We start from the raw sequence: 25,524 nt of genomic DNA on the forward strand, positions 1-25,524 counted from the left end.
TCTTCAAAATAGAATAAAACAAGAAAAATTACATTGAAAAACATTGGAAAATGTCAATATCATCACAATCATAATAATAATATGTTCCGGACTAATTGTCGACTTATCTAAATATCCTTTTCTCTCTTGATTCCTCTCCCATTCCTTCAATATAAACTCAATATAAGTTAGTAAACAGTTTCTTGATTTGATTTTTTTTCCTTTTGATAAGATACCAAGAGCTGTGTATGCATGAATCTAACTATTTTTAGTCGTAGCTATATCCACTTGAAGTAATATACAAATGATTAAATAAAGGATTGTGAAGCAATTTGACGAACACTTGTAAGAAAATCATGACTTTCCTTTAATATGTCTCTTCTGTTCGCAACTTGCGTTGTGAATGGTACCATTACCACGCACACTTAGTATGGGCTTTTCTATCAACTTGCAGTAATATATATATATATTATTTAATTAATATAAATAAATGATAGTCATGTATCCCATCTTCGATGCGAAATATTCCCAACCTTCGTATCGATGATAAAGACTATTTTACATAAAGTCATTTGTTTCGCAAAGGGTACGTAGTAATGACTAACTTAGGGGCCTTCGCCAACCTTACCTAAACCAATTTGTTAAAATTAGTCATGATAATAGATATATTATATACTAGTCCTAATAACCGGTAGCTATATAGATTGTATAATAAATAACTTTTCGAATATGCCTCATTAATGATTCGTGAGTACGAAATAAATTGTTGTTAAAGTAAATCGATGCGCGAAGTTAAATTATAATAAACCGTAATGATAAATGTAATATATTTTTAGTTAAAGTTTTGGATTTACCTTATAGTTTAGAACCACATCAAAATCGGAACTTGTAAGCATAATGGATAATGGCAAATAGTCTTGTGATTTCTGATCGTAAACTCAAATTTTGAAGTGTTCATGTTAATAACTTATCTATACCATATTATAAAGCAAATAGGGTTTCAACTTTCAATTTTAATAATGTACAAATGATAATGCATGATGTACCATACATCAATACCTACAACTTTCTCTCTCCTCCATAAATCATTTTATTCCTCTAATTCTTTCAAAATCTTTTATCTCAAAAACCGTACATCAATAAATTATAAAAATTATATGAGTGTTCTCAAAATTTCATGCTCTTTCATTAGAGATGTCATTCGATATACTTTCGAAGAATTTTTAAATCCGAAGGCGGAGCCCATACGGTGAAGACATTTGCTATGACACTCTATCACATATCACCTTCTATGACCTATCACATATCATCTACCTATGACCCTCACCATCTTACCGCCGCAACGCGCGGGTACTTGCTCTCGTTATAATTAATATAAGTAATAAGAGTTGAAAATTGAGAAAGAAAAAGAGACAATTTATTAATGAGAAAACGATCAATAAAATAAGATTATAATATCCTTTTTATTAATAAGCTAAGAGTTAGAGTTTGATTCTAAGTTTAATAAGAAAATTAAATTTATATACAATTAAAAAAGCTAATTTAACAAAATAAATAAATTAAAAGAACACTTGTCGATCAAGAATTACGCCACGTGTTGTTTCATGAATATGTCAATCATGTTTTAGTGAATTAGAGTTTGATTTTAAGTCTAATAAAAAAAATTGAATTTACATACAATTAAAAAAACTAATTTAACAAAATAAATAAATTAAAAAGACATGTGTCGATCAAAGATTCTGTCACGTGTCATTTCAATAACATGTCACTCTTTATTCTTTTTCTTTTTTATTTTTTAGAACAGCAAGGGCCGGATCACGGGTATCCGGACTGGATACCGTGGACCTACCCGATCCCCCCGCCCCACCCGGTAAAAGCTCCACGAAAGCCAGAACAAAATCCTAGCGGACAATCACAGACCGAGAGTATCGAACATGTGACCTCTTGGACAAAAGTCCGGGTATCCAACCACTGAGGTAATCAGTGAAGGACAATAACATATCACTCTTGTTTTAGTTTATTAGTAGATATCAACGTACACTGGTCTATCGTATATCACAATTACAAATTAGTTGTGTATAAACCACACTTCCCGTTTAATTTCAAATATCCCAGTTTGACTACTACTTTATTTTTTTCTTCAACTTTAATGGTATATAAAGAATTTAGCTAAAAATGTTTAAATGACCATGTGAAGTAACTCACCATCACGAATCAAGCTTAGCCTTTGCGTTTAAGGTTCAAAACTAGTTATGTTGAGATCGGCTAGCTCCATGACGGCAAAACGTGAACTAACAAATACTAACTATTCTTAAATCATACTAAATAGAAAATCTTTAATTTCATTGAAATATTTTCGTATATAATTAAACAACCAAGGGAAAATCTTTATTAAGGTCCAAGGAGCAGGCCTGACTTTTTTTCGTTCAACGATGTGGTTTTATTCGTATTTCGTTTGTAAAATATTAGATTTACTAAGCCAACTCATTCAAATTATTAATCTTCTTAAAACTTTTGGTCTCCTATTCTCTTTAATTTAAAATTTAGTTAATTTGATATTCTAATAAGTTTAAAAATCCGTTAATAATAACCTATTTTAATTTTTATTGCCCACAATTACATTACGGTGATTGAATAATACATAAACTTTTGGTGTTATTATGGTTCGATCCGACTCGAACCAAATGACTCAAATATAATACTTAAAACATAACGACAAGAAAAAAACCCTTCAAAATCCGTTCATTTTATTTTACACTTTGGCTAAATTTTGCCATGAGAATAAATTTTCAAATTCTATTGTCTATTAATATTACTAAACTCATGAGATACATTTCTAATTACAAAAATGTTAATATTTAATTATTGAAATTGAGTTTTAACCTGAATAGGATAATTTTTTTTTTTTTTAAACTTTTAACATGCAAGTAAATGCAACAAGCTATTTAGTTATTGAGATGATAGGTTACAAACTATTCATTAACAAAAATTTACAAACAAATCTTCCACCAATTAAATCAATCAAATCAATTAAGTCATTTTTATTTATATGTAACTTACATTTGTTGTTGGTTATTTCCATTTAATGAAGAGAAACATTATTATTTAATAATTAATCGGGTTACTACCGTCCAAAATATTAAAAAAATATATAATTGGGTTACTAAAACCAGCAAAGTTCTGAACTTCTGATTGTCATGGTGCGTACGGAAAAGTTTATTAAACATCGTAAAAGGTGATAATCACCATACAACTAATTACTGTAATTCTTTAATTACAAGTCGATCAATTTGAGTCTTTATTTCTCAATTAAATATTGAATGAAAAGTTAATTTAAATTAAATAAAAATTAGTACTTGCAAATTTCTTTTTATGGAAGGCTGAATCTGGGATTAAACAAATAATGGGAATGAGCACCATGGTCAAAAGGACGTGTTGGAATTTAAGGATTTTTTTATTTAAGGCTAGATTCATTGTAGTCTTATCAACTTGCTTTGTATGTTGTACTTTTTAGTTTTTAAATACATATGTTTGTTCAAAAATCATATTAATTAGAGTTAAATGTAAGAATGGTTCCTGTGGTTTGTCACTTTTTGCAACAGCGGTCCCTCTTTTGATTTTTTTACAACCGTGGTCCCTGAAGATATGTTTCAGTTGCAACAGCGGTCCCTCACTAACAGAATCGTTAATTAGTGTCGTTAAGTTTTCATGTGAGTAGCACATGAGGGGTATTAATGTCTTTCCACCTACACAAACATAGGGGTGTTCAAAAGTATTTGTATCCAAACACGTTATTTAAAAATCTAATCTGGTATTATTTGAAATATCGGATATTCAAGTTTCGGTTCAGATTTGGATTTAGATTTAGGTAAAGATTTTTGAAAACTTCGGATATTCGAATATCCAAAAGTCGGATATTCGACTAATTTCGGATATCTAAAAGGGATATTATGCCTATCTTATCTTGAAAATTTTAGATATTTCGGATATTCAAATCCACTATCCGAAATTTTGAATATATGAAATTTTGAAACCAAAATTCGGATACCCGAATTTTAAGAAGAAAAATGAGTATCCTAGAAAAAAATATCTCAAGTATCTGAATTTTAGAAAAGAAAAAATATATCATAGATATTTTCATATTATTAGATATTGAGACTAACGTTTTGGATACTTTCGAATATTGAAACTATGATTTTTCGATATCTTTTGATATTTTCGAATTTTAAAAAAATGATATCGAAATTTAACCAAAATTTTTTTTTTAGATATTTTCAGATATTTAACTTTTCAAAAATCACTATCCGAGTTTTAATCCAAAATTTATTGTATCCAACTTTTCAAAGAAAATTAGATCGAATTTTGGATCATGGTTCAGATACGGATACTTTTGAACCCCCATCTGTTTATGTTGGAGGAAGGACATTAATACCTCTTATGTGCTACTCACATCAGAAACTTAACGACACTAACTAACGGTTTCGTTAGTGAGGGACCACCGTTGCAACTAAAACATATCTTCAGGGACCAAGGTTGCAAAAAAAATCAAAAGAGGGACCACGGTTGCAAAAAGTGACAAACATCAGGGACCATTCTTGCATTTAACTCTATTAATTATTTGAAACAGGGGTGTTTGCATCATATATTCGATATGATATACAAATTAAATTAATGTAAAGTAAGCATACAAAGTTGTGGGTTTGAAACTATACACTTAATTAAAAATTAACAGGAATATTTATTATACGACATGAAATAGTATATATAAACCCATGCCGGAACTAAGAATTATTATTCGAGATGATGAATCCATCTCCTTGCCGCTTCTGACAGTGTTCTGGTTTTTTCAGATTCTCTCTAATGAACCGTGTCTTTAGTTACTGTTAATGTGTTTACCCATCATTTCTTCTTGTACCCCCTTAGTTACGCTTTGACTATCTTTTCGATATGAAAACCCTCCAACATCCGGATATGATTGTAGCCTTTGATATACTCTACACTCAAGTGGTGAATGACCATGTTCCACCTTACTACCAATTGAATTCCCAAAATCAGATTTGAGAACATCTTTTGGATGCCCTTCTTGCCCTTGGCCATCATCATTTACATCCATCTGAACCCTCTAGAATGATAATGGTCTTTGATGCATTCACGTTTTCTGTATCCTTCCAAAACCCATTTGATTAGCAGCCTTACTTTATCTGACAACCAAAATGCCCACCTAATGGCCCCCTTTCATTTGCAAGTGGTTGATGGTTGGCCACCCAACCTAACCAGGCTCTATGGTAGAATCGGTGCCTTGGTCGTTTCACACATTTGATATTCCCACCCCACCCCCCAACACTTATATCATATAACAGGTGTTGTTACACCGTATAAACCACACATTTGACGAGGATCAACTTATTTCAACCCTTCCTATTGGTTACCCTCCTTATGACAACATTGTCCCCATACCTAATGTCTTCTTTTTAAAAGAAACTGATGATGGAACCATCCTGTTTTCTATGATTACGAGTTTCCCGCACTGGGGATTGAACTTATTGGTTTACACATATCACATAATGGAGTTTGGGGCTACTCTAATACCCCTCTCCATCTCGATGCACATCTTGCCTCCCCTCCTGTCTCGATATCCCAATTCACAATCTAAACTGCTCATCTTCACTTCTTACTATCTGCTTACATAACAACACACACTCTATATAGTCTATTTAAAACACCACATATTACTTACTATTTCTCCCCGCATGTCTTGATATTCCAACTCACGATATAACCTGCTCGTCGTCCACTTCCTACACAGGAGGGGAGGCAAGATATGTATCGATAGGGAGAGGGGTATTAGAGTAGCCCCAAACTCCATTCTCATATGTGTAAACTAATAAGTTTAAAATCCAGTGCGGGAAGCCTGCAATCATTGAAAAAGAATGGTTTCATTATCAGTTTCTTTTAAAGAGAAGACACTAGGCATGGATACAATGTTGTCATGAAGAGGGAAACCATTTAGAAGGGTTGAAATAAGTTAATACCGGTCAAAGGTTTGGTTTATACGTTGTAGCAACACATGCGAGATATAAGTGTTGGGTGGGTGTAGGGGTGGGAATATCGTATGAGTGAAACGGCCAAGCCGGTACCGGTTCTGCCATAGAATTTGGTTGGGTTGGGTTGCCAACCATCAACCACTTTCAAATGAAAGGGGACCATTAGGTGGGCGTTTGGTTGTTGGATAAAGTAAGGCTGCTGATCAGTTGGGTTTTAGAAGGATATAGAAAACGTGAATGCATTAAAGAGCATTATCATTCTACGGGGTTCAGATGGATCTAAATGATGATGGTCAAGGGAAAGAATATGAAAAACCAGAACACTACCAGAAGCGGCAAGGAGATCGATTAGCCGAAAATTTCGATTTCCCCCCTTTCCTATCTATATTCTTTCCTTCTTTCTTTTTGTTTCTTTTCCCAACCCTGTTTCCCAAATTCCTTTTCTTTATTTCTTATTACTCTATTAATGGGGAATGCTTAATCCTCCTAATTTATTAGCCTAAAAATTCTCTTAATTCATAGGATGACGACATGTGAAAATTCAAGGGATAAGATTAAGAAAGAGATTATTTAGAATCCACTTGTAAAATTCATATGATTTTAGGAAGATTTTTAGGCTAATGTTTAGGAGGATTAATCATTTCCCCTATTATATATATCATTACTTATATTATATACTCGTACTCGTATATACTGCTGTAGTAGTTTTCATCTAGTCTAATGTACAACTACATATTACATAAAAGTACAGCACATAAGTTGGTGCGTGTAAAACTTTATGATATAACTTCCTAAACACGCAATACAAGTTTACTTTTGGATGAATTGTATATAAATATTTTTATCTACCACATAATTTTTATCAAACAACTTTCACACTAGTTATGGTTTTACCTTAAACATTTGGTTTTTGATTATTTTCATCCGTCTTTTTGATATATATATATATATATATCATTTTTAATATATAATAACTTTCATCATCATTACGTCTTATGTTTATATAACCATCTAAAACATTAATATATTTATCGTTTATGCTTTTTATGCATCTTATTATTCTTTTACATTCATTTATTGCTATTGATTCATGTTTATTTGTCTTTTTAAAAATTTATTAATCAAAATATCAACTCTATTCACAAAACCCACTTTCAAAATCGCAAAACCCCATTTTCAAACCTACAATTCAAATTGACTCCAACAAAAACTCAAAGCTTTGCCCAAGCTAGATATTAATTAAACACCATTTTTGGTTCCCCAACATAAAACAAGTAAAATCATGTCCATTTTACAATCATACACTTGTCAAAGAGAAAACCCCTCCTTTGATTTGAAGCTTTTAACCATTTAAGAGATTTTGACCAATACATAAAAGATCTAGTAACTAAGACATACAATAACATAAATCAAGTATATATATAGTAAAAACACTTACCAAAATCTCTTTGAAGCAAGAAATCCGTAATCGAAGCAAAGAGGATGTATAAACACTTAAAGTGGAAGAAAAACCTTAGACTTTTGATGATGATGATGATGATGATGATGATGATGATTAACAAAATACTAGTGACTTCCTGATCACCTTGATGATGAAGTCTGAAAATATTGAAGAAATTATAAAGATAAAGATAATAAAATGGTGTTCTTGTAAAAATCTAGAGAAAAAATAGAAGAAGAAGATAGAGATAAGGAGTGTGTGGGAGATAGATAAGATAAGAGGATAAGGAATGAGTGGGAGGGGGGGAGCCAAATATCTAGTAGCGGGAGCATGTGGGGCCGGTTTGGGGATAAGACAATAAGTGGATTTATAATCCATTAAAGTCACACAAATAGCTAGTTACCTCGACGTGAATATAACGCGAATGCCTAAAAGCATAAATTACACTAACGTTCTCAGATATTTATTTCCGAAATATAATTTCATAAAAGTTTAACAAATAATAATTTCATTAGTCAACGGGTCAAAAATCCCGAGTGTTACAAGAGCTCGAAAGATATATTTACATTAGTTAATGAAAACACTGAAATAATGTAAAACGTAAGAGAACTGAATTTTACATCTTGGGTTGAGTAAAAGAAGGTTCATCCATTTCATTGTGCCCAGATCTAAGGTAACAGAATATATCAACGGGAACATCTAAATGGAACGTCACCGCTAAGCTGAAAGCTCACAGCCATGAACAGTTGCTTCCACATAATCACCAGTGTAATTAGCCTACAATAATGTGAAGACTTTTGATGTAGTTTCACACGCAATCAAATAGCTTGAAACTAAAGATTAATCATAGGCCAAAATGTTGAATTTCTTATTAACTCAATAATAATCAACTAATGTTTATAATAACCAAAAGCCCTATAAATAGATCCTAGAGCCACTAAACTAGATAACAAAATAAACCGTTTAACGAAACTAAATAAAATACTAATACAAATAAGAATTAACTTGGAATATAAAACCAAAGATAATTCCCTGCATCATTCTCCTCGTCTTCGAAAAAAACTCGTCCCTGAGTTTTGTCGTTGGACCAAAACCACATGGATCGAAAAGAATATCATTTTTATCCATCTCTACCACTCTTGTCGAATAACTTTTATCAATCATTTTATTTGTTATATGAAATTTTAAAACTAAATCAGTAACATTTTCATTTATATGAGACCCACCGCTATAACTAATAGATTTAATTAGATCCTCATGATAATCATTAATTGAAAACTCACATGTATTTTTCCCATACCCATATAAATCCTTACAAAATATGCTAGAAATTAATTTCCACCCAACATTCTGTTTAGTAAGTATATCTTCATTACTAGAAAACAAGATATCTTCCTTCCATCGAATAGTCACTTTTTTTTTTTAATTTTCTTGTTTAGTCAAATGACTCAAATCATCATTAGTTTGAAATCCCAAAAAATCAGGGTCAACAATCGAACTCCTTTGTGGTTCTGGCATGAAAGATGGATATGCAATGTTAGTCGCCAAACCACTTGTCACCACTGTAGAACTTATATCGCCACCATCTATGACCACCATAAAGCCACCATTTAACCACAAATATCATTTATCGTCCTCGTATACAACTATACATCATACACGGGAGAAGATTCACAGTAGAGTCGCCATCAGTAGGATACTTCTCGTCCCTAGTGTATTCATCCTAGTCGGGTTCAACTAGTTTCGTTTCCACCAATGCCGGCATTGGTGGAAACAACTACTTGAAAGATGCTCCTCATCCCCAGCCGACTCGTCCTAGACGGGTTTTTCTGGTTCCGTTTCCTCCAACGTTAGCAGGTGTTGTAGTTGTCTAACCCGCATAGCCGCTCTGAATCCACAGGTAAGCCATGCAAATCGTTGGGTCTGTTCATCCTCAAGATTAAACAGATCCGAAGTACCTCTACCCGTTGCCTCTGTGGGCGATTTTACAATTAAGATACCCACTTCCACAGCGAACCATTTGAACAACCAAAGCTCTATTACCAGCAAATGCAGTTTCACACGCAATCAAATGGCTTGAGACTAAAGATTAATCAAAGATTGAATACATTGACAAAACGTCAAATTTCTTATAAACTCATAATAATTAACTGATGTTTATGATAACCAAAAGCCATATAAATAGTCCTAGAGCCACTAAACTAGGTAACTAAATAAACCGTTTAAGGAAACTAAATAAAATACGAATACAAATAAGAATAAACTTGGAATATAAATCCAAAGATAGTTCCCTCCATCATTGTGTATCAAAGACTATAACTTCTTATCGAGATGTCAAGTCTGTGGGTCACCTTTGAAGGACATTATGGAAATGATTACGAACTCATCTCAATTTTGGTAGTGCTCACCATCTAGAAAGTGATGGTCAAACTGAAGTCACCAATCGCAACCTCGGTAATTTGTTGCGTAGTCTCGTTGGGATTTGGTTCTCCTGTTCAACTCACAGGTTTACAGGTATGAGCCCTTTCTTGGTTGTGTATGGGCGAAACACATTTACTACATTTGATCTCGCACCGTTAGCAGCTACCGAACACTTTAGTGTTCAAGGGGAAGGAAAAATTTCTTGAAATGGTGCTATTTTGGATTGCTTTTGTCAAACAAGTTTTGGTTCCAAAGTTTTTATGAAACAAGGGAATCCGGCATTGCCACTGCCAGACTCACGATTTCAAAGCGAGAACGGTAGTGGCAATACCGGCCTCACTATCCAAGACCGAGTCCGGTATTGGCACTACCGGTCTCGCTTTGAAATCGCGAGTCCAGCAGTGGCAATGCCGGTCTCGTGTGATGCACAGTTCGCAGCAGAAGTGACAACAAAAGCAGTAAAGGTGACAAGCCATTTCGAATCAATATCACATGCAGCTTCAATTATTTTTGGGTGAATGTCGTGTCTATATACAATATCAAGACTATGTGTTACTTTAAGGAGTTTTATGTAGTTTTTTTAATATCGTATTATGTAAGCTTTGATGATGTTTTTACTATTTTCATGTAACTTTATGATCACTTAATGTGATGTTAATGTAATATGTATTATTTTCATATTAATTTATGATCCATTAATATGTATTATCTAAAAAAACACAAGCTGTTTATTTTATTGATAAACATGTTTGTCTCAGGCCGCCATCTTTCAACCAACGCGATAATGAGAGGATGATCGATTTTGTGGACCAATGAAATCAATACATCCTCAAACCCAGCATTCCTGATATGGGTTATGACCTTCTCACAGATTGTTTTGTTTTTCTTCATCTTTGCAAGTTGTAACATGATTCCTCCATCACCTTTTCTACATCTTGGCTCACTCACTGCTCGTTCATGGAAAATATTGTATGCACGATGGGTATCTTCAGTTTGTCGCCACAACAATTCTGGATTTTTGGGAACACAGGTAACGTTAAGAGAAGCCATTTGTATTGAAAATAAAAGTGTTTGATGATTGAAATGTATGTTTGACAAAAGGAAAATAATGTAAGTTTGCTGCTTAAAGTGTTTGATGAATATCTATTGAAGCTTGCATGAGAATTTATATATGAAATATAGTATCGGTCCAAATTTTTGAGTTGCATGTGAGTTTTGTCCTTGAATTCGAGACCGGAAGTGGAATGAAATGGCTTGTCACCTTTACTGCGTTTGTTGTCACCTTATTTCTGTTGCGAACTGTGTACCACACGAGATCGGCATTGGCATTGTCGGACTCGCGATTTCAAAGCGAGACCGGTAGTGCCAATACCGGACTTGGTCTTGGATAGCGAGGCCGGTATTGCCACGACCGTTCTCGCTTTGAAATCGCGAGTCCAGTAGTAGCAATGCCGGATTCCCTTGTTTTATAAAAATTCTGGAACCAAAACTTGTTTGACAAAAGCAATCCAAAATAGCACCATTTCAAGAAATTTTTCCAAGGGGAAGTACGGGCCGAACAGATTAAGTTGATTCAAATAGGTTCGTGAACAAATTGCTAACAATAATATCGTGTACCGGCGTCAAGCCAATTTGAAGAGAAAGAAGGTCTTTTTCAAGGAGGGAGATTTGGTGTGGATTCAAAGTAAGGATCCTTTTCCAGGTGGTCGTACAGGAAAATTACAACCCCGTGCTGATGGGCCTTTCAAGGTGTTACCTAGGATTAATGATAATGCATATAAGATCGATTTACCAGGCACTATAATGTTTTTGCCACTTTCAATGTAGCTGATTTGTCACCTTATTTGCCTGAACTGGATGACCCGGTTTGACTCGAGGACGAGTCCTTTTGAAGGGGGAGGAGAATGATGCGGTGGCAAACCCATTAGGGGAAGACAATTCAAGTAACTCATTAAGCCCAGCCCATGGAGAGCAAACTGGCCCAGGTTAAGAAAACAAGACGGTATTTTCTTTGTGTGCAAGCTGGAGCCTTAATTTTATTTTAAGACTTTATTTTATGTTTCTTAGTTTATCTAGGGTTGTTTCTTTTAAATACCAGGGGTTTTCTCATTGTAAGACATTGAATTTTCTTTGAATTAAATAGCTAATAAGTTTCAGGTTTACTCGTGTTCGATTACAACTTGTTTGCGTGACAAACTGCATCAACTATCCTGCCTGTCGATTGGTACGTGGTAAAAGTGATTTGATTGTTCAAAACAATAAGGATTGTCCCGCCAGTTGTGTAATTTGGAAAATCACTAGGATGCAACGACTCATAAACAACACCTTTTCCCGCGAAACTTCCATCCCTCAGAATCAAGATAGCCATGTTCTTTGTTCTATCCACATGTATTGAGCAATACTGTTTTGCCCTGGTTTTTCCAATCACAACTGGCAACATCAACGCATGATCAATGGTGACATCAACACCTGAAACGTACTTCCAGACCGAGGTGGATAGGGAGCATCGTCATGTGCCAGAGAACATCCTTGGTGAAATCAGATTCTCCGTAGATTTGGACACGTGTGATTAGATGAAGGACAAGTCTTAAGGCAGCTGTACAAATGTAGATGAGCAACTCTTTCTAAGACCAGAAAAGTTAACATGCCAAAATGGTGACTCTAGTTGTATCTTGGAAAAAAGAGATAAAGTCTTCTGTACGTCAATTGCAGTTTAAACCTTTGATACAAAATTTTTTGTGGCTCTAAATCATGTCCAAATTTGAAATCGAATACATAATAGCTGACACGTAGACTTTACAGAATCATAGTTGTCCCCTAATGTAATACAAGGGCTTGTAGATATGTTGAAACAAATTGATAATAAACTACAGACCCACCTATACAATAAGAGGAATAACATGTTGGTTAAACAAAATGACTACTGGAAATGGTTACAAGCAAGTAGTACAGAGCCCAAATGGACTAGCATGTTTATTCCAGATCGAGGAACATCGGGTATGTTATGAACTTATTCACAACATGGTAATTGTGGTGCAAGGAAATCCAAAGAAACTAATTAAAAAACCAAATACTTAAAATGGAACTGCGCGCTGTAATTATATAGTTTGGTATGAATGACAATTTGACCCCACAGCAGACTTGGTAGCTAGAGAACACATCCGGGTTATCACAGTCCAAAATATTTCAGTTGTGATTAGATGGGCAAACACTCGGGTATAATAAGCAGTCAAACTAAAAACCCCAAAAAAGTAACAAAGGTTGCAGGCAAGAACATCAGAGGTTTAATTAGTTTGGTCTTATGTGTGTCAGGTCGAGATTTGGACGTCTAAGATTCAGTTTAATTACAGAGAAATCGATCAGTTGGCCGGGTTGAAAGACATGCATCAGATAGAAACTCAAAAGTGTTTACGTTAACATCCAAAAGCACTTCACACAAAAGAAACCGGTTCCATCTGATTTACGCATCAAAGATAATAACAAGGCAACCTGGTTGGCTGCTTGGAAGGTAGGCCGTGTTTATGCTCCTCAAGTTTAACCAGAAATGCTAGCAATGTCCGATGATCGGGCTGAATCAAGGTTCATATTTTTAAATGGCGGGCAAAGATCAGGTAGGTTATTTTCTTCAGCAATGTCCGATGATGCGGCTGAAGGGTCCATATTCCAAAAGGGGGGAGCAGGTAGGTTGTCACATGAAGTTGGAAGGAGTAAGGATAAGTTTGGCATGACCAAGACATGATAGTAATTTCAGATAACCAGAATAGCCTTAGTAATGCGATGGTAAAGTGAAGCGTGAGTACTAGAATGTCGTTAGAGCAGCTAGCTAGTAATTACCTCCATGTGCCAACATGTATGCAGAAATCTCAGGATGCATACGTGAGCAGGGTTTCATCGTAGTCATCAAGTAACTTGTGCATACAAGGGCTTAGTTTCGCACCCCCTGTTGATTAACAAAACCAACACTTAATGGAAGATAGTAAGAATGAAGTTGAACCATATGTTAAAAGGAATTAAGATGGAGGTGCAAGGGCTCTAGAATTTCTTAGTTACTTCCTTTTTTATATGCATGTAGGCATGGTTATTGTGCTATAACACTTTTAAAAATGTCTTCGTTCATTATGGTTGCTATTGTATGTGTATTGTTGATCTTATGCTTTAAGTTATGAGGTAGCTTGTGTTCTACTTTTCCCTACTCTTAATGTTGTCAGGGATACCCATCAGACAGTCTTACGCTATTTTCGGATGACAGGTACGGTAACTGAACTTTCTTCACTCTTCGATTTTCATCTCTTTGTGGCCGGAGGTCCCTATTGGAAGCAGTCTCTCTACCTTTGGATAGAGGTAAGACTGTCTACATTCTCACCTCCCCCATACCCCGCCCAGGGATTGGGTCTTGTTGTTGTTGTTGTTTAAGGAGAGGTTACTCTGTTGCAACTGTCGGTAACCGGGTATCATAGGGTTAACAAGATATTTGTCTCCTCCTCCTGCATCATATTGGAAGATAAGGTTATTGTTGGCATGAGGCTATCATCACGGATATTTTTACTACTAGTAATTCAAAGCCATATGTGCTGTCGTTGGTCAGCAGCAAGACTAACCTACAGGGATCCTTGATCTTGATTATTGCTGGGCGAACATCGGTTGGATATCTAACACAACCTTCACTATTAGCTGTTAACAAATACAGTTACAAGTTGAAATCAAAGAGATGGTTAACGTGCATATATTAATTACAATAGCAAAAAGGGATATACATACATATATATAGATAGGTAGGCCAATTCAAACGAACGAGTGTGAATTGATAATCATGTATGTAACAATGAAGGAAAAAACGCTTTCGTAACATGTGTCGATCGATAATAATAATAAGCTTATTCCTTCTTCTTCTTCTTCTTCTTTAATGGATTTTGCTAAAGGGGTGAAGATGCAGCAAAAGTAAATGAAAAACAGAGAGAAATTCCAGAAAGTGAAAAACTTGTATAGTCAAATTGATCATGTTAAAATAAACTTAATTTTGGCCGTTTTTATATGCATATAAACTCTAACAAAATATATACATTGACATATTTGATTGAACGAGTGTGATAGGTCATAATATATATATATATATATAGGTGATACTTGGGAGACATGGCAGCAGCTGAAGGTGACCTTGGGAGGGCATGTACAGGAGGCTGTCTCAGTTATATTGATCTGGTGCGTGGAAACACTCAGGACGCAGTGTTGAGGTTGAAGCAGTGTAGCCGTGTACGGTTTCTTGCAGGCACATTAGCAGAGAAATGATGGCTGGTTAAATGAGGATTTGAGGCCTTGAGCATCTGTAGGTAGGTGAAACAATCCTTTGAAATCAAGGATTTGATTTGTAACATATATATATATAGCTCAAAGTTCAGGGTAAAAAGTTGTTTTTTTTACGGTGACTCCTTATGAGCCTTTTTTTCTTCTTCTTATAATTCTGTTGGTTCTTAGGGTTTAAGTGATCAGTCGATATGAGACAATGGTGGCTAACGGAGGAGTTGCCCTCCAATAGATTTGAGATGTAGTGGTATCTTTCTTTTTTAAGCATGTTGATGTACTGATTTGAAGAGATGTTTAGTTGGTTTAATGGGAGTTAAAGTTCAAATACTCCTTGGATTCTTGTGTTCAAGTTAATTTTTGGTTTCAAAGTTTGTAGATATTTGGTGGGTTAAACAACCGGTCATTGTCAGTGTTTTGACCCATATTGATATTTGGATATTAAACCAAAAGAAGTTTGTTAAAAATACAAGAAAGAAAAGAAAATTTCAGTTTTCTTTTTGAGACAAAGGGTTGTATTCAAGACTCTTCTTTTTATATCCTAACGGCCACATTCACCAAAGTTTGATGGTAGTTAATTCCATAAAAAACTAATAGCCTGAGAGCCGGTTGAGAGGGATGTTGGTCATTTGAAAATAATGATAAAGTAAAAAGTGCTAATTTGACAAATCACAGTAGTATAAAGAAAATAGTCAGAGAATATGATCATTTATCACATCAATGCAACTCGATATGAAGGTAGTTAAACTTATAGTCAAACCAAAGAGTGAAATGCAAGAATGGTCCCTGTGGTTTGTCTGTTTTTGCAAATACAGTCCCTCTCTTGAATTTTTAGCAACGATGGTCCATGAAGACATGTTTCAGTTGTAACGGCAGTCTCTCTCTAACGGATTCGTTAATTAATGACATTAAGTTTCTCATGTGAGTAGCACGTGAGGGGTATTAATATCTTTCAACATACACAAGCCTAGGGATGTTCAAAACTATCCATATGCGAACTTGTTATTCGGAAATCTGATCCGATTTTGTTCGAAAAGTCGGATATCCTATATTTAAGACTTAAATTCGGATAGTGACTTTTTGAAAAAGTTTTAGAATTTCAATTATTTTTTTTCTTAAATCCGAAAATGTCATAAAAAAATGTCGAAAAAGATTATTTTCAATATCCGAAAATATTCTAAACTTTACGAAAATATCTGAAACTTAGTCTCAATACGAAAATATCTAGGATATTTATTTTTTTTTCTAAAATTCGGATACTTCGGATATTGAAATCCTTTGTCTGAAATTTTGAATATCCAAAATTTTGGGGGGATATCTAAGTTTCAACTATCCGATTTTTGGATATTCGAACTTTTGCATAGTGAATTTCAATATCCAAACTTTTCGGATATTCTTAGATATTTTCGAATGCCTAAGATTTTTAAAAATCATTATTCGGATCCGAAATTTAGGATATTCGAAGTTCGAATATCCAACTTTTCAGATAAAATCAGATCGGATTTTCATACTACATGGTCAGATACGGATACTTTTGAACACCCTATGTTTGTGTAGGTGAAAGGACATTAATACCCTCACGTGCTACTCACATGCAAAAACTTAACGACACTAATTAGCGGGCACCGTTAGAGAGGGACTCCTGTTGCAATTGAAACATGTCTTCAGGGACCACCGTTGCTAAAAAATCAAGACAGACTGCCGTTGCAAAAAGTGACAAACCACGGGGATCTTTTTGCATTTAACTCCAAACTAAACTACAAAAGTATTATTTTTTGTTATTAATTGCAATCCTTCACTTTTTGTAATTTTTATGTGACGTTTTACACCTATCACCCTTGTAGTGTGTTGTCACTTAATGTTTTGGTTATTTTAAGCTCATAAGATCTTTTTTGTGTTATACATTATCAGTTTAGAACAAGTTTGTTTATTTAGTAAATGTCTAAGGTGGTGTTTGTTTGGAACTTAATAAATTAAGTCATGACTTAATCAAAATCATATATTGAAATCTTTTAATTATTTAAAAATTTCTCTCAATGTGTTTATCGCGAAATTGGTCCTTGTGGTTTTTCCATTTTAGCAATAGGGGTCTCTTTTTCGAATTCATTGGCAATAGGGGCTCCTTATGTGTTGTATGAAAAGACAATATTGCCCCTGCACGTGAAGACTTGACGGCATTTACAATTTACACTTAAAAATAATTTATTTACACTTTTTGGTTTTTCATCACCAATTTACAATTTCACCCAATTTAAAAATAATTAATTTACACTTTTCGGTTTTATTGGTAATCTATAATATAACTCACATACGACAATCAAAAAAGAAGCTACGATCAACTACAAAAGGTTTTTTCTTTTTATATACTTTGCACACAATTAATCATTATTATTACTTTTAACATTGAATTCTTATGTTATTAATATTATTATTTCTTTTAATTTAGTTTGAGGTTCGTTATGTTTTTTTTCTTCAACAACAAAAAATATGACCACATTAGTTCATCTAGAAGATCTTAAGCCAACACATGTTAACCATCATTTACGACTCCGTGTTGTGCATGTATGGACTGTTTCGGAGTGGAACAACCCAAAGAAAATCAAAACATTTGAGATGGTCTTTGTTGATGAATCGGTATGTATTTTTCAAATTATATAGTTTACACTTTTAGAATATAAGAAACTGTAAAAAAAAATTTATTTAACTAAAGTTGAAAAAAAAATAAACTGAAATCAATATTTATATGGAGTTAATTTTCGTATGTTTTTTCTTTAGTTTTCGTATTAATTAAGTTGTGATATATGACTTAACTAATCTAAATATCATATATTCAATTTTGTATTTGTAACATATATTAACTCTTATGGTTTCTATAATATAATTAAAATAGGGGGTTGGGGGTATACTTGGCACCCCTAATCCCCTCATTTAGCCTAATCTTTCATCATTATTAATTCTATACTTTTTTAATATTAATCTAAACTAATTTAGACTTTTTGGTTATCTATCACCAATTTACACTTTAACCCCAATCTAAAACAAATAATTTACAATTTTTGGTTTCCCATCACCGATTTACACTTTGACCCAATTTAAAAATAATTAACTTACACTTTTTGATTTTCTATCACCAATTTACACTTTAACCCAATTTAAAAATAATTAATTATACTTTTTGATTTTTCATCACCAATTTACACTTAAAAATAATTTATTTACACTTTTTGGTTTCCATCACCAATTTACAATTTCACCCAATTTAAAAATAATTAATTTACACTTTTCGGTTTTATTGGTAATCTATAATATAACTCAAGTACGACAAAAAAAAGAAGCTACGATCAACTACAAAAGGTTTTTTCTTTTTATATACTTTGCACATAATTAATCATTATTATTATTTTTAACATTGAATTCTTATGTTATTAATATTACTATTTCTTTTAATTTAGTTTGAGGTTCGTTATGGTTTTTTCTTCAACAACAAAAATATGACCACATTAGTTCATCTTGAACATCTTAAGCCAACACATGTTAACCATCATTTACGACTCCGTGTTATGCATGTATGGACTGTTTCGGAGTGGAACAACCCGAAAAAATCAAAATGTTCGAGATGGTCTTTGTGATTAATTGGTATGTATTTTTCAAATTATATAGTTTACACTTTTAAAATACAAGAAACTGTAAATTTTTTATTTAACTAAAGTTGAAAAAAAAAGTAAACTGAAATCAATATTTATATGGAGTTAATTTTCGTATGTTTCTTTTTTAATTTTCATATTGATTAAGTTGTGACATATGACTTAACTAATATAAATATTATATATTTAATTTTGTATTTGTAACATATATTAACTCTTAGCATTTACGATTATATCTTTCTATAACCTTTTAAATATAAAGACTAAATTTGCTATGAGTAGGTTTCTGATTACTTTAATATATTGACTTTGATTATTTTGATATCGTTTTGAAAGTATCTCATTAATGGTATATACTTAAGATTTACGATTATATCTTTCTATAAGCTTTTAGATAAAAAGTTGAATTTTGCTATGAGTAAGATTATGATTATTTTAATATATCGACTATGGTGTAACTTTTTAGCCGCTGTTATTTTATCAGGGAAAAATGCTACATATTGAGATGGTGTTGAATGTTTTAATATGATTATTTAGCTTGGTGGAATAATTCATCATTTTAGTTTGTGTATGACAGATTTACTTCGGATCTTATGAAAAGCATGATATCAATTTTAAATAATACTATTAGATAAAACCCTTTGATGCACGTTATATTTAGGATTTAACGCAACATGAGATGACTTTGCAATGTTTTTGGCTGGACTCATTTTTTTTTTATCAACAATTTATTTCTCTATCTTTATTGCATTAGCCGATAAAATCATTTGATCGACGTTTGGAATGTCCTTGGTTGGGTTCCTTTTTTATCTTGAATAATTTTCCTAGATCTGTATGCAAAGATGTTTATTCGATTCTTATGGTTAATTTATTTGGGGTTTATTTATTAAAATTGAATTAAATACATAGAAACACACTAACAAAACTTACCAATTTTTTCCATGTTTATTTTTTTTTTTTTGCTATTTGCACGACACTATCATACATGGCTCGGTCAATGATGAATGGATGAAAAATTTTAGGAGTATTTTGACCGATGGAGTGACTATTCAGCTAGCAAGTTCTAAGTTGATTTTGATATATCTATTTAATATATTTGAATTCCAAATTTTTAGCCTTGATTAATATATTTTGAGACTACCCGTCCATTGGACGGACTTAAACACTAGTAGATATATAAAAAAAAAATATAAGGTTGTCTTACATCTAAGTTAAAATGTGTAACTTTTTACATATTATTTTTTAATAATTTTTATTAGTTGAATAAATAAATAATCTTAAAACATAATATGTGCAATTAAATTAAAATTAAAAATAAAAAGATTTTTAGTGATAGAAGAACTTACGTAGATGCTTAAAACTTCTATTATTTTATTTGGACTTATCCACATTAATTTCATATCGATTTCTGAAACAACCGATGCCCGATCAGGTCGTGATTTCTCGTCCGATCTGGCCAATTTTTACAACCATAGGTGGCAGTAATAATTATGTATAGCTTTCAATGAAGTTAATTTTCTCATTCATATATTTTTACGAAAAAATATGTGACCGTTTCAAGACTTTTTACCTGACCATACTAGGATTTAATTACCCCAAATAAATTAATGTCTAGAAAAATGAAAGTAGAAATATTTAATACTATTAGTGCATGTATATGATATGGTATATCTTTGGTTGTCACTTTGAAAAAATGAAGATGACCAGATGTATTCTGGTCGTCACTTTGGTCTCAAGATTCATTTGATATATAAACTACGACACTAAAATGAATTATTTTATTATCTATATCTATGCTATATTATAAAGCAGAATTCTCCTACATTTTCAACATTGAACTTGAAATTTTCAATAATGATTTTAAGTACTTCCCCAAAATGTCCTTCCTATCTATTATATATTTACCTAAAATAATTATAATATTCTTTCTCTCTCCTCAAATCTCAACCAATCATCTTTTTTCTCTCTCCTCCATAAATCATTTATTCCTCTAATTCATTCAAAATCTTTTATCTCAAAAACCGTACATCGATAAATTATAAAAATTGTATGGGTGTTCTTAAAATTTCATACTCTTTCATTAGAGATGTCATTCGATATACTTTCGACAAATTTTTAAATCCCAGGGCGGAGCCCGTACGGCTAAGACATTTGACTATCATACTCTATGACATATCAACTCCTATAACCTATCACATTCTATGACCTAGGTATCACCGCCACTATCTCACCGCCGCAACGCGCGGGTACTTGCTCTCGTTATCTATACTATATTATAAAGCAGATCTCCCTGTTTACATTTTAAGTTTCAACATTTTCCCAAAATGCCCATATATCAATTCTATATTTACCTAACACCCTTTCTCTCTCCTCAAATCTCAACCAATTATTTTTTTTCTCTCTCCTCCATAAATCATTTCTTTCACCAATTTATTCAAAATCTTTTATCTCAAAAACCGTACATCGATAAATTATAAAAATTATATAGGTGTTCTTAAAATTTAATGCTCTTTTATTAGATATGTCATTCGATATACTTTCAACGAATTTTTAAATCCGGGGCGGAGCCCGTACGGTTAAGGCATTTGGCTATCACACTCTATGACTTATCACCCCTACCATCTCACCGCCGTAACGCGCGGGTATTTGCTCTCGTTATATTATAAAGCAAATTCACTTTTCAACTTTCAACATTCAATTTCAACAATATACACATATTAATACATGATGTACCATACTTCAATGCATATAACTTTCTCTCTCATTCATCAATCATTTTATTTCTCTAATTTTTTCAAAATCTTTTAGCTCAAAAACCGTACATCGATAAATTATAAAAATTATATGGGTGTTCTTAAAATTTCATGCTTTTTCATTAGAGATGTCATTCGATAGACTTTCGACGAATTTTTAAATCCGAGGGTGAAGCTCGTATGACTAAGGCATTTGGCTATGACACTCTATGACATATAACCTCCTATGACCTATCACACTTTATAACCTATCACCCTCATCATTTTACCGCCGCAACGCACGGGTACTTGCTCTCGTATTATAAAGCAAATAGGGTTTCAACTTTCAACTTTCAATTTCAACTTCAACAATGTACACATGATAATACATAATGTACCATGCATCAATGTCTACAACTTTCTCTCTCCTCTATAAATCATTTTATTCCTCTAATTCTACCAAAATCTTTTATATCAAAAATCGTACATCAATAAATTATAAAAATTATATGGGTGTTCTTAAAATTTCATGCTCTTTCATTAGAGATGTCATTCGATATATTTTCGACGAATTTTTAAATATGAGGTCGGAGCCCGTACGGCTAAGATATTTGGCTATGACACTCTATGACATATCATCTCTTATGACCTATCATAGGCTATGACCTATCACCATCACCATCTCACCGCCGCAATGCGCGGGTACTTGCTCTCGTATATTATAAAGCAAATTCACTTTTCAACTTTTAACATTCAATTTCAACAATGTACACATGATAATGCATGATATACCATACTTCAATGCATACAACTTTCTCTCTCCTTCATAAATCATTTTATTTCTCTAATTTTTTCAAAAAATTTTATCTCGATAACCGTACATCGATAAATTATAAAAATTATATGGGTGTTCTTAAATTTCATGCTCTTTCATTAGAGATGTCATTTAATATACTTTCGACGAATTTTTAAATCCGAGGACGGAGCCCGTACGGCTAAGACATTTAACTATGACACTCTATGACATATCACCTTCTATGACCAGTGACGGCTCGAGGTTTTTAGAGGCCTCAAACGAAATCAATTTTGGAGGCCTAATCCATTACCATATAAATTAAAGTAAAAAAAAATAGCTCCACTTTTGTATGCAGATGTTGATACAAAAACTAAAAAGGCGTTACTGCAATGTAAGTTATATAATGATACTTAGTCCAAAATCTAAACATTAAGTCTAATATACAGAATATTGAGGCCTTAAAAATTTGAGGGCCTAAAGCGATCGTCTAGTCTCGTAGTACTGTTGAGTCACCTCTGCCTATGACCTATCACACTCTATGACCTATCACCCCTCATCATTTTACTGCCGCAACACGCGGGTAGTTGCTCTCGTTTTATTATAAAACTTCATGCATATGGACACTATGGTATATTTTAAATATATTTAATATTGATTAATGTTATATATTTCTGGCACTACAAGAGAAGGAGTTTTTCGCATCAACGACTAACTGCATGCCTCCGTATGCTGTTGCTAATGATCTTTGGCGATATTATTTGCCGACTGAAAATACTATTTTCACTTTAATTTGTGGCAATGACATGTACTTTACGGCTCTTAAGATATACACTTAATTAGCAGAAATGCAGAATCGATACCAACAATCGGTAATCATGTGGCAAATGATGCTTAAACTGAATATTTATGTTACCATAAGTAAAATTTAGGGCCAAAAGTCAGAAACAAAAACCTGCATGCTGGGAAAGAAATGAATTATATCATCTTTTAAATTACTAATTTTCAGTTTATACCATTAGTCTCATTAGGACACTTTCAAAATTAACTACTTGTAATTTTTAGGATATCTTTTTGAATAACGTAAAATAACGTAATTGTTTTTTTTTTCCATCTAGTTTTTAAATTATTGTGAGCCGTCTACTCGTTTTCTAATCATTTGTAGAATAGAATGTCGACATCATATATTACTATCGATGTTATTGGTAAAAAGTTAAATTCTTATTGGTTGGTTACAAAAGAATCAAACAAAAGATTGTTTTATTGGTTGGTTACAAAAGAATCAAACAAAAGATTGTTTTGTATTGGCGTGGCGAATAATCTGAAATTGATCTCACCCCACCACTACCCCCAAGTGTGTGACCTTGTAAAGATATGAAAAATATTCATGAGGCTCATACTTCACTTGCAAAGTTGCAATATATACATATATAATCTCCTTCACTCAAATTGTAGATTTTTTTCACATATCATCCATCATCATTCACTTACAAAAATACTTATTATTTCCACAACTCGAGATGCAACTATTTCAATTATTAATTAATATGTGGTCCAACTAATTAATGGAAGATGTGACTATTGATTCTTCATTCAAAATATGGTATGAGTGTTTGACAAATATCTTGTTAAATTTGTTGAAGTTCGCTCACAAAAAATAATGTGAACATCTTTATTTTCTGATACGGGGAAGAGGTAAATCAGCAATAACTTTCTAACGAGAAAAACAAAAATATAATTTGTGTTAGCAAAACCTCAAAATGGGATAATGTTTTAAACACCTTAAAACGATAGGTATTTATAATTCCCGAATGGAATGACAAAAAAAATTACAATTATAATTTCTACCGCTTTTATACAAGCACCATTTTTTCACAAAAATATCCAGCCCATTTTTACCCTCATAAATATATCAAGCCAATACACAACTTTTAGTCTGGACATCGCCATAAATTTTGGGTCCCATCAATTTCATCGAGCCCAAAATGACCTTAGCATCCACCACAACCAATTAAATTAATGAACCCATCGAAATCAAGACCCTTTCTCCCAATATTGGACCCACTTTGGCTCGGCCCATCTATTTTGTATTTGAGCAATGACCAATGAGGATAAAAAGACCTCTTTCATTTCATTTTGGAGTCTTTTGTAAACAAATAGAAAAGGGAAATGATTAATTCTTCAAGCCAAATAGCCTAATAATCTTATTAATTATGAGAGGATGACATGTGAAAAAATCAGAGAGCAAAATTATGAAAGAGAATTAGTGGATACCACGTGTCATTAGGGAGTGGGGAGTGTATCCCCTCCCCTCACCACTTTTTCACTTCATCTCTCTTTTACTCCCTTCCCTTCCTTCACACAAGGGATGCCTCCCCCCTCCACTCGCCACATATACATACACATATATACATCCAACCAACAGTCAAATGTGCGTGAGGGAGTCGATGGCTGCTGTCTCCTTATTCCTCCCCTCATCATGGTACCCATTTGAAGGATTGGTGTTCACCTGGTGATACAAGAGATATCACTCCCTTCATCGACCCACTCCCCACACCCTAATGAGTTTTGAGATCTACACTCGATGAATAGAGAAAAATGGAACGTCTAATAACACCATTCTGGAAGGGAGGGTGAAATTGGTAGATGAACAAAAGTTAAAAGAAAATGAATAGGTTAAATTAAAGATAGATGATTAGGTGAAAGAATTAAAAGATAAAACCATTATTTCCGGATGAAAGGATAATTATTTAAGTGTGGTCCATTTTTATTTTATTATTATTATTATTATTATTATTATTATTATTATTATTATTATTATTATTATTATTTTATGATTGGTCTATTGTGGAATATAATTTGGGAAATGATCTGCATACTTTACTTAGTTACTGTCATTTAAAAAAAAAATACAAATTAAACCTTTGAATTTGATAAACATACATAGCCTCCCCTGAATTTCACATAACCCCCCACTTAATTTTACATAATTCCCTGCTTTACCTAAGATAAATACTACATGTTTTACCTAACCTTTTTCCATATAATTTATTGTTTATAAAATTTCTTTTTAAAAAATTGATTTTATAAAGGATAAAGTCATCAAAGTGTAATATACTTTCATTAAATTGTCATTTTGTGTAACCTACTTTTTTTGGCATATAGGTCACTG

The 25,524-nt window shown here is 32.9% G+C and overlaps 1 long non-coding RNA gene across 2 annotated transcripts; it reads right to left on the minus strand.

Annotated features, from left to right (window-relative positions):
• Positions 1-12,555: 12,555 nt before the first annotated feature.
• Positions 12,556-15,467, minus strand: LOC122596267. Of its 2 annotated transcripts, none has more exons than XR_006323304.1 (3): positions 15,040-15,467; positions 14,484-14,556; positions 12,556-14,369 (listed from the first exon to the last, which is right to left on the minus strand). It is a non-coding gene; the product is annotated as an uncharacterized LOC122596267 (long non-coding RNA). The 2 variants fall into 2 exon arrangements; XR_006323303.1 differs by having other exon boundaries at positions 14,644-15,467.
• Between the last annotated feature and the right edge of the window lie 10,057 nt (positions 15,468-25,524).

Source organism: Erigeron canadensis, chromosome 4, assembly GCF_010389155.1.
Source record: "Erigeron canadensis isolate Cc75 chromosome 4, C_canadensis_v1, whole genome shotgun sequence".
In the NCBI taxonomy this organism is placed as follows: domain Eukaryota; kingdom Viridiplantae; phylum Streptophyta; class Magnoliopsida; order Asterales; family Asteraceae; genus Erigeron; species Erigeron canadensis.